Genomic DNA, 11,754 nt, shown 5'->3' with positions numbered 1-11,754 from the left:
GCCATGTACATCTTTTTAAATCACCAGAAACATAGTTTTGTAGGATCTCAAGATGTGAGGTGCTATGAAACAAAACCCCTGAATCCAACACCCAATCTACAATAGGACTATGAACTGTAAGAAATATAGCGTCCTGTATTTCTTTAGCCACTGCATTCATAGCGTCATCCTCGATACTTTTTTCTATTTTGACAGCCTTTTTTTCACAATTCTAGCAAGTGATTTGTTGCCCAAATCACAACTTGCTCCTGTACCCTTATCGCCATCCTCATGGACTGTTCAACTATTTGGCAATGCGGCCAACAAAATCAATGCTCTAATCTCATCATCAAACTCAATTTCTACGGAAGACAACTGATTTGTTATTGTATTAAAGCCATTCAAGTGCTGGGCTGCAGACGTATCTTCTGTCATTCTCAAATTGAATAGTTTTTTCATCAAATGCACCTTGTTATTTGTCGATGGCTTTTCGTACATACCAAACAAAGCCGTCAGCATCGTCCATGCTCTTCGGCTTCTGTCCCAATAGAGGAAGGTGGAGCCTCTTCTCATAGATTTAATTCTCGATCTATATCCTCCAATAAACAAAATTTGTATCATCGAACTTCTCGATTCCAACCTTCACATATTCTCATGCCATTGTTCAGCCCCGAACTCTAACCTTGGAGCTCTGATACCAGTTGTTGTAAAGAATACTACACCCACACACAACGATAACGAGATAGATAGTGAGATAAATGCATAAACACAATAATCAAGAACATACACATGGCATACAATATTTAACGTGGTTAGGCAACGTGCCTACGTCCATAGAGCTGCAGGGGATTTATTCCAAAGGAGATTACAATCACACACAGAGTTACAAGAACTTAACTCTACTCACAAATCTCGACTTTCTCTAGGGCTTCTTCTCTCTCACAATATTGCTCTACACCATTTTTGTACCTTTTAGTTCAATTTGATGCCTTATGAACATAGAACATTACAATAGTGTATGACGCTGAAAACCCTAATTTGGTAAAAACAGGGTTCATCGCTTGAACAATTCTTCTGGGTGCAAGCGATGGTGCGTACTGATTGCGTATCAACCTCTTACGTGGAGAGTTCTGTCAGAGATTAAAAAAAAAATGCAAAGGAGAATAGAAAGAAGATTTTCGGAGGGAAAATGACACAGCCCGCATTTTCATCTCCCCCAAGTTTCTTGATCCTCAACGCATTCATCTCCCCTAAATCTCTTTCTCAACGTATTCATCTCCCCCAAATCTCTTCCTCAACACCATTCATCTCTCCCAAACTTCTTCCAGAACACAGGCAGGCAGCTCCTTTGCGCGTGATGGTGACGGGACAACAATGCTCTCCTCTGCGCGAGACAGCGACGGACTCCTTTGTATCAACGGACTCCTTTAGTTAGTATTTTTTTGAGAGATGTTGAGGATATGGTTGTAGGCAGGTTTTAGTTAGCAATATAATTTTCAATGCTTGTCCGCATGGGGGCATACTACTATCTAAGATATTCTAATAGAGAGAAATCCATAAATTGCCTCCAAATCTAGCCCCCCTTCTCAATCCACTTCTCCTCAATCCACTTCTCCCTCAATTCCATCTTCATGCACATCTAATCATCTCCATTCTCCTGTTCATTTGTTTTCCTTTTCTTTTTTTCCCTTTTATCACGAGCTCATGTTAATTTCTTGCATTCATTGATTTGGGTTGTGTATTGATTAACTTAATCTGGGATGTTTTTGGAATTTTTTTTTATTTTTTTCAATTTAATTTAATAGTTTCCGGTTTTTACTTCCTATTGATTAGATTTGAAATTTTTTGTTGTCAAGTTGAACAAGATGCAGTGCTTAATAGTTCACATTTATGTGTTTGGCATTGAATATTTGTTCTTGACTGAGTTATTCCTTTTGCAGGTTTTAAGGTTGCACCTAGATTTTTCTGATCAAGCCTGTTGGGAGGTGCAATCATTTTGACAACTAGTTCTAGTTAACAAGATTCTTCTCTCAGGTCAAGATTCTCTAATTGGGTTTTCATTTATTTTTTTATTAATTACTTGAACTCTATAAATTCTGCTACTTGCAAGCTTTAACAAGTAATTCTAGTTAAAGGCTTAAGTAACTTCAAATAGAACTACTGATTTCTAGTTTTTTTTTAATCTATTGTTACCAGCCGTTGATTTACTGATTTCTTTCTTTATATTAATCTAGGATTTTTTTTTTTTTTTTTTTTTTTTTTTTTTTTTTTTTTTTTTTATCTATTGTTAGCAGCCACAAAATACTACAGAGGTGTTGGAATTTAGTGGAACCCAGTTTGGTTTTGCAGTCAATGAGACTCAAGAAAGTGTATTTTTTTTAACTAGGTCATTCTCTCAAAAGTGAATTATATAGTTACATGTAGATGAGTTTTTAACTGTTATTTAATGGTTCACATGTACAACTTTGGGTAGATGGAACCCAGCCAGAGAGCTTGTCTGGGACACAATTATGGTTATAAGTCAATATAGTTAGGGAAAAGCTGGTTTAGGATATTGTAGTGAAGATCGATTTTGTTGCTTATTTTAAGTTAGCTGATTTGATTTTGTAGTGTTAACATTTTTTATACTTCTATGCGAATGGAATTCAATATGGATGGTAGATTATGAGGGGCTATGGCTGGAATGTTTCTTCCTTTAAAATGTTGGTTTATATGAGTTCCCCTCATGTTGAGCAATTTATTGATTTGCTGGTAAGCATTCCAGCTTAAGGCTATAATAGTACCTTTGCTTATGTAATGTCAGAATAGACGAAGTAGCAAGGTAAGTACACCTTATGCCTTGATTGTTGTTGTTGTTGTCCTTTTTTTTTTTTTTTTTTTTTTTTTCTAGCAAGGTATTTAAATGAATTTAAGTGACATTGAGTAATAACATATATAACAAGGCTTTGATGATGAATGTGTCAATCATAATGGGTTTCATAATGCCTTTTTGTTGAGTAAAAAGCTTGACCCTATTAGCGAAAGGTGATTGTTTTGCATTTTCAGGATTTGGCTGCTTTTTTGTGCATTTCTGTTGTGCATTCAGAAATTGGAGTGGCCGGAATTAATGACTATGTTAGAATCTGACTGTTTTGTGCAGTCAGGTTGTGCATTTCTGTTAGAATCCACATATATCAGTAATTAGAATCTCTGTGTTCGTTTACGGGCAACTCTACCTTGTTCTTAGTGGATTGGAGAAAGCATTTCTTCTTCAGGGTAGAGCGCGACACCTTCAATCCTTAGATAGTAGATGACTGGAAAGATTGGAACAAGTGGATTAGGCAGCAAAGTGGCATAGGAGTTCAACAGGATAAAAGTTTGCAATCATGGTAGGATGATGAGCAATGATGAGACTTGCTCATAATTAGAATCTTGTAGCCTTGTGCATAATTAAATCTTGTTTATCAATTAAGAAAATGGGACTACTTAGATCCCACTAAGTGGGAAGTTTATTTACCAAGTGGATGAAATTATACAAATTTTATTTGTTCATCAATGAAATCCCAGAAAAGTTTATTTCAGGTTTCTCCATTAGTGATATTTTCAAGTGGCTTGCGAGTTGCGTGTGATTTATGATTTTTTTTTTAAATTTCTGGTCCCAATTGTTGTGCAACGTTTGGTAACAAGATTATAATTTGCTTCAACTGTAATGATGAGAAAACCACCCTCCATTTAAAATAGACTTGTAAAAAGAGTTGCAAAAAAAGTTGTTATTAGTCATAATGAATACTACATGCCATTAGAACATCAATATTATTATTGCAAAGAATATTGCTCACATGAGCACTAAAGCTGAACAACTATTTACATGCCTTGTCCATATTAGCCCCTTTGGAGCACAAGTGAAATCTTGCTTGTAGAAACCCTTTCCTAGAAGGGCTTGAGTTACAAGGGTTAGTGTGATCTTAACAGAGGTCATCCTCAACCATTCAAGCATTTTATATCACATGCATAGGTCCCGCAACACTATCCTTATCAACATAAATAGTCGATAGCTATAATCTGAAATTTTATGAGCAAATAAGTTGAATATGGTATTACAAAACACAATACAAATGTTCATTACAAAAGATCTTGCAATTCATAATTACATGAATTCTTTTTTCATCTATTGGGCTAAATTAAAGTATCAATCATATTAATACAAATATGAAAAACATCCATGACACTGCAACCCTACTCCATCACTGATCACTGTAAGAGTATAATCCAATCACTGTAAGAGCATAATCCCAACCTACTCCATCACTTCACCAAGACAAATATATCATATCCTTTCCCGTTTTAGAGATTTCAACTCTCACTTGAACGTTTACCTATAACAAAAAACAAGAGTTAAATCAATACATTATATTTTCACAACTCAAAATCGAACATAAGCGCACCAAAAATAAAAACTACTTTTCTCTGAAATGCTATAAGAATGCGGAAATGGTTTGACAAATAATTGCAAAGCTTGAGCCATTTTCAAGCCCCTAACACAAGTGATTATGTATAAATTATCGAATTTGTCTATTTTTTTTTTTATAAATCTTTTCAGATTATCCTGTAATCTTAGAATATTCTAGACAGAGCTTTTGTGTAATTTCAAGATATTGAATGATATAAATGCGTATATATTACAATTAACTCTTCCTATCTACCATCACATTCTTAAATACACCACTGAACTTTAGATTACTGGCTAATTAAAGTTTCAATTTAAACTTGCTCCGTATTGAAGTTTAAAACAAGAGAGGCTACAAACTATTTGTTGAAATGCCTTAAAGGGCGTATGATATTAATTTGGAGCAAAGTATTCTCACTAGTTTCGAATCTTTGGTGGCTTACTTGGAGGTACAGCCGCCTAATGTTGTTATTCACCCAAATCACAAAAATCCAAGACACAGAGAGCTAGAGAGAGGCAAAGGAGAGGGATCTTCACCTGAGAAGGCGTTGTTGAACGATGACCACACCACAAGAGGCGTGACGTGGAGGAGAGTGGATGCTTGGCTTGAGCTCGACAGGAGTGGGCTTCTCCACGATGAAAATTCTCAAGAAATGGACAAAATCGTTTGGGTTAGGTTTTTTCTAAATGAGATTTGGGAGAAGGGTGCAGAATGGATGAGGGAGAAGGAGAATGTGAAGGGTGTGAGAATGGATGAAGGAGAAGAGAAATCTAGTGGAAAATGTATGAAAAAGAAGGGGAAGGGTTTGGGGGAGATGCATACGAAATGGTTAGGGTTTCAATTTCACTTTAGTAAATGGATTAAACGCACCGTTTTAGTAAATGGATTCAAAATTTTGAAATCCTGCTACATACCAATTTTGCCGTTGCCTTATACCTCAAATCTACACCGTTTCACTTGCCACGTTGGATAGGTGTGCATCTGGGTGTGCAGATTGCCTGCAACAAGAATTTTCCTCGCTTGAAAGGGTGTTGAGTTTGCCGCAAGTGAACAACCAATCCAAAATTGGCTCGAGTGGTATGTTGAGCGAGCCTAGAGCAAAATCTCTGTCTGATGTTTGGTTGAGCTAACCATCTAGCGCACCTCGAGTGAACTCACTCCCTAAGCTTCACTCGATCACCTTGTCAAATGAGAATTGAGCGAACTCTTGGCTTGAAGTCTTCGCAGTTGAAAAACAACCAGTCTCAATAACCCAATAGAGGTAGCTTATAAATTGGACTTGCCATTGGATGCCAAGATTCATCATGTTCTCCACGTTTCATTGCTCAAACCGAAATTGGGGGATGAAGTTACTATGCAAGAGCTCTTGCTCCGCCCTACGCAATTTTAGAGTTAAGGATGTGTAAGAAGAAAAGCCAAAATCTTGGTGCATTGGGTCAGATTAACACCAGCGGAAGCCACTTGGGAGTTGTTGGATGAATTCAAAATCAAGTTTCCATCATTTGCCCTTGAGGGCAAGGGCATTTTTTAAGGAGGGGAAAATGTTGCATGCTGAATGCAACTTGTTGCTATGGGACATTTCTTTGTTTACGTGTCAAGTAGCATAATGATTTATAAGTTGCTGCATTTAGGTTTTTTGAGTTTGAGTTTAGTTAGGGAAAATTTGGTGAATGAGATGAGAGGAAAATTTTGTAAATAGTAATAAAATGGTTTGTGAATACTAGTGAGATAGTTTGAGTTAAGTATTTATTGGGTTTCAAAAAATGAGAGAGAAGTTGAATAAAAAATATTATAAAGTTAAAATATTGTTACAATATAATATTTTAATATAATTTTTATTTTGAGATTTGAAATTTTTGAATTATTTTTATTTTTTATTTAAAAGTTTGAGAAAGTTGTAATGATTAGTTTGAAAGTATTAGTACTTGAATGATGTTTGGAAAGGAAATGAAATGAAATGGGATTAGATGAGATGGAATAAGATTAAAAACTTTTTCCAAACATCCAGTAGGTTAAGAGTAAAGTTTGAGTTTGTTTGGAGAGTTTGTTTAGAGTTACTTTTCTATTATATCTTTGTTTTGCTTGAGTCATTGGTCTTAATTTTCCAGTTGAGTCTGTTTACAAGACAGTCTCTATTTGGGAATTTTAGGTCTTGTTTCTTATACAGATGAGATGAAATTAGCTGAGAAATATATAAATAGTAGCGAGATAGTTTGTGAATAGTAGTGAAATGGTTTGAATTAAGTTTGAATTAAGAAGCGGTATGGGGTTTTGGAAAAAGAGAGTAGAGGTTGAATAAAAATATTATAAAATTAAAATATTGTTCGATTGTAATCTTTTAATATTATTTTTATTTTGGAATTTCATAAAGTTAAATTTTTTTTGTGTTTTATTTTAAAGTTTGGAAAAATTGTAATGATTATGTAATGATTATATGAAAAAGTTGAAAATTTGAAAATTTAAATGTATTTGTGTGTGAGTGATGTTTAGATGTTAAAGTGAGATGAGATGGGTTAGAGACCATCTGTGAAACAAAATGGAGTCGCTATGTTTGGTTAGTGAGATCACCTCATACTACCTCACTACTATTCACTACTATTTATAAATTATCCAATGTTTGTTATTACTATTTATTTCTTTTTCACTACTATTCACTGATTATCTGAGATCACCTCAACCTCCAAACCTAAAGTCTATAAAAGACATGAGGTTAATTAATAAAAGAACAATTTTGGATTTTTGTAGAAATCACTCGGAGGATGAGATTCCTTTAATACCTCGTTGCGATGTTATTTTCCTTCTGCTACAACTCCCAGTTTCAAGATAGGAAAACAGGGCAAATTGCCACCTTTCAGTCATAGCCATAGACCCATTACAAGGTATCCCAATCAAGCACGTGACATACCCATTCCCTATTACAGAAGACTTTTAGGGCCATCACTTACATAACAATTGGGCTTTTCTCACTTCATGTGCTTCGCATTTGTAAGTACTATTTTCTCATGTTGCTGAAATTGTTTTCGCACTTGGAAGCACTGTGGGGGATGATGTGTGTAGTGTTGTCTTAGCCTTCCTAAGAGGGAGTGAGATGGACTATTTTGTCAATCATACTTATATTGTGTTGATACCAAAGGTTAAAGAACTAGTGTCAGTGACTGATTATAGGCCTATCAGCCTATGCAATGTTTTATATAAAGTCATTGCAAAAACCTTGTCCAATAGGCTGAAACATGTCCTTAATGTAATCATCTCTAGCAATCAGAGTGTCTTCATCCCTAGAAGGCTAATTTCTGATAATATTCTAATAGCTTATGAGGCTCTCCACTCCTTGAAGAAGAGGAGAAATGGGAAATAGGGGTGTATGACTGTGAAATTAGACATGTCGAAGGCATATGACAAGGTGGAATGATCTTACTTGGAAGAAGTTATGAAGAGATTGGGGTTTGATAACAGATGGGTTACCTTGGTAATGAAATGTGTCACCACTGTCTCGTATGAAGTATAAATAAATGGACAGCCAGGTGGGGTTTTTAGACCTTATGGGGGATTGAGGCAGGGTGATCCCATGTCACCCTATTCATTCTTGCTATGTGCAGAAGGTTTGAGCAATCTAATCAACTACTCTGAGCAGAATGGCTTCATAAGGGGGTACCCATGGTGAGGGGAGGAATAAGGCTAACACACCTTCTATTTGTTGATGACTGTGTCCTATTTGGCAGGGCTAAGCTGGAGGAATGGAAGAGGATTAATAATCTACTTGAATTGTATAAGAAGGCTCGGGCAGTGCCTCAACAAACAAAAAACTTCTATTTTTTTTCAGCTCAAACACTATGGTTGATGAACAGAAGTTAATTCAAAGGAAGGTGGGGGCAAGGATTAGTGGCTATTATGAGAAATATTTGGGACTCCCTGCAATGGTATAGATCCATATATAACAATTTTCGGGGTATAAAAGATAGGGTATGGCAGAGGATTAACAATTGGTAGAACCAATTCCTTTCCCCCTCGAGAAAGGAAATACTTCTAAATTCAGTAATTCAATTGATTCCCAACTACCATATGAATGTTTTCAAGCTGCCTATTAAACTGTGTAGAGAAATCTCAGCCATGATTGCTAGATTTTGGTGGAGATTTAAGCAGGATGATAGGAAGGTGCAATGGTGTAGTTGGTGCAGAATAGGGGAACCAAAATATTCTGGAGGGCTGGGGTTCAGGAACTTGGAGAGTTTTAATCAAGGCTCTACTGGCAAAACAATGCTGGAGGATTTTAACAAATCCTACTTCCATGGCAGCAAAGATATTAAAGGAGAAGTATTTTAAAAAAACTAGGTTATTACAGGCAAAACTAGGCTCTGGGCCATCTATGATCTAGAGGAGTTTATGTGGAGCACTTAGTCTACTCAAAGAGGGACTCATATGGAGGGTAGGGAATGGGAAAGATATAAACATCTGGAGTGACAAATGGATCCCAATGCCTTCTACTTTCTATCTGCAATGCCCTATGAAAAATTTTGACGGTAATTTGAAAGTTGAGGAGTTGATAGATGTATAAAGGGGTTGTTGGAAAGTAGAGGTTATTAAAAACACTTTGGATGCAGAGGAAGCTGAGTTGGTTTATGGTATTCCCTTTAGTCTGTTGAGGCAAAAAGATAGGCTAATATGGAGGTATACAAATAATGGTCAGTTCAAAGTTAGAAGTGCATATCATTTGTATATGAGTATAAGAAAAAGAGAGAAAGGTGAAGCCTCATGTTGCTCAGTGGATAGTGAGAGTTGGAAAGCTATTTGGAGTATGAATAACAAAGGAGTGGTTAAGACATTCATATGGAAAGCTATTAACGCTTGCCTACCTACAAGAGTGAACTTGACTAAGAGGAAAATTATTGAAGACCCCAGGTGCCCGATTTGTGAAGGTAAGGAGGAATCGATTTGCCATACCCTGTGGAGTTGTGGTGCTACATTGGTTGTATAGGCAAAGTTGATGAGCCCTATCCAAAAATGGGCAAGGAGTGAAGTTTATATGCTCAAGCTGTGGGAGAAGTTGACTCAAAATCTACCGTAGGATGAATTGGAAGCTGTGACATCCAAAATGAGAGTTCTATGGACCAGAAGAAACAAATTTATTTTTGAAAGGACCTTTTCTAGTCCCAGGGTGGTGGTGAAACAAGCAAGGGATAGCCTTGAAGAATTCCAGCAGGTACAAAGCAACTCAGTGAGGCCCATGGAATGAGAGTACTAATAGAGGCATAGCAAGATGGAAACCCCCACATGGAAGTAGCATAAAAGTGAATTGGGATGCTGCATATGAATCAAAAAACAAGAAAATGGGTGGAGGTGTTGTGATAAGAGATTCTCAAGGACAGATCTTGGCTTTGCTATGCATGAACAAGCAGAATGTTGCACACCCAGTAATAGTAGAAACTCTAGCTTTATGGAGGGCATTGACACTTTGTGCTGAACTCAACCTCTCATTTGTTCTTTTTGAAGGGGATGCTTTAGAGGTTATAAAGGCTATAAACAAGGAAGAGGAGTGTTGGGCGTGGTTTGGTCAACTGACAGAAGATGTCAAGAGAGTTATTCAGAGTAGAAATGGGTGGAAAATACAGTATATACAATGAAAGGGTAATAATGTAGCTCATCAACTAGCCAAACTAGGCCTCTCATGTAAGGAAGAGCAAGTATGGATGGAAGAGTGTCCAAAGGAAGTGTATAGTGCAGTTTTACATGATATATATAGGCCAACACTAATATGAATGAAATTACAGATTTACTTAAAAAAAAAAACACCTTTTGAGGATACCCTAATATCTTCCCAATTAACTCAATCCTTCTTAATTTTGTCTTGATCATGTGCTGTGAAGGTTGCAACTTGCAAAAATAGCCCTTAACACCCATTGTATTAATCTGGTGAGAAAAGAATACTAAGAATTTCCTAATTAAAGTCATTTATGATTTCATGCTTTGAGTAATTCAGTGTTTTTTCTTTCAAGCCAGTAGTTCAGTGTTTCACTTCAACAGAAAATGATATTTAATTTAGTTAATCTTCTCCAATTTGGAAATTGATATACTCTGTGATTTAGGTATTTCTCTTATATGCATACATCTTGTGAGTCCTTTTTTTTTTTTTTTTTTTTTTGAAAATCAACATAGTTGTCAATCTTATTGAATTAAAATATGGCATTTAGCCAATGCAAGAGGTTCAATACATTCAGCAACACAATCAACATCTAGTAATTCATGTTCTAAAGTCATTGCTAATTGAGCAAGTCGATGGGCAACACCATTCAATTCCCTCTTAACATGCTGTATTTTCCACTGAGCATTACACAAAAGCTTGATGATGTCTGGGATAATGCACTGCAGTTACCTAGCAAAAGAATCGAACCTCTGAACTGCATGGACAACTTGACTAGAATCTCCTTTGAAGATTATGGAATCGAGTCCCAACTCTTGGCAAAATAAAAGGATCTGTGCAAAAAAAGTTTGGTTGCATTAGACTTGCCAAAATAGAACCATAAGCACCTCTTATCACCACACTAACACCAATCTTGTTAAAATTAGTTCTTACTACCACATCCCAATTTACTTTCACCCAAGGTGATGGTAGTCTTTCCCATTGAGTAGCAGGCAAAGGGTTCTGAATTACTGACCCTACTGGCTTTGATCTTGCATTGTAGTACTCCTCAACAGCCTTAATTGCATTACCATAGAGCATATTAGGAGATTGAAAAGGACCATCATGAATTTGTGTGTTTCTTCTAAACCAGATAAATCGAGCTAGGGTGGCAAATAACACAAGATTCTAACTTGATAATTTGTCAACTAGCTGCTAAAAAACATAGAAGAAACTGAGTGCTTGAATGTTTGCCTTTTGAATAGACGTGGAACCCTGTAGCCATACATCCTTAGCAGAGGGACATGTCCATAAAATATGGGCAGGTGTTTTATCTTCAAGCATGCAAATAAGACAACAAGAATCAGTAAGCACCTTCCTCTTACATAAATTAACTCGAGTGGGCAATGAATTTGTGCATGCATTCCAAATGAACCGTTTAACAACATTTGTTGTTTGTAAAGGCCAAATCTTCTTCCATAACAATTATTTCTTGCTTGGAGTTGCTTATGCAAGTGGTAAGCACTTCTCACTGAGAAATGCCTAGACACAGTTCCTTTCCATATCAGCTTATCAGCAGTAGGCAAAATACTGACAGGCAGCTTCATTATCTCCTTTACTTCTTCCTCTTGAAAAATTATTTGGAGAAGATCCATATTCCACCACCTCGTGTGAGCATAAATAAGATCAACAACCACTGTATTCTCATGAAGAGTAGACACAGGAGATTGGATC

At 36.3% G+C, this 11,754-nt stretch overlaps 1 long non-coding RNA gene across 1 annotated transcript; it reads left to right on the top strand.

Annotated features, from left to right (window-relative positions):
- The first annotated feature begins 1,144 nt into the window (after positions 1 to 1,144).
- Positions 1,145 to 2,536, top strand: LOC121238327. The gene is made up of 3 exons (XR_005935104.1): positions 1,145 to 1,413; positions 1,920 to 2,013; positions 2,274 to 2,536. It is a non-coding gene; the product is annotated as an uncharacterized LOC121238327 (long non-coding RNA).
- Positions 2,537 to 11,754: the final 9,218 nt, after the last annotated feature.

This window comes from Juglans microcarpa x Juglans regia, chromosome 7D (genome assembly GCF_004785595.1).
Source record: "Juglans microcarpa x Juglans regia isolate MS1-56 chromosome 7D, Jm3101_v1.0, whole genome shotgun sequence".
Classification (NCBI taxonomy): Eukaryota; Viridiplantae; Streptophyta; class Magnoliopsida; order Fagales; family Juglandaceae; genus Juglans; species Juglans microcarpa x Juglans regia.
This window is presented reverse-complemented; position numbering and strand designations above follow the sequence as displayed.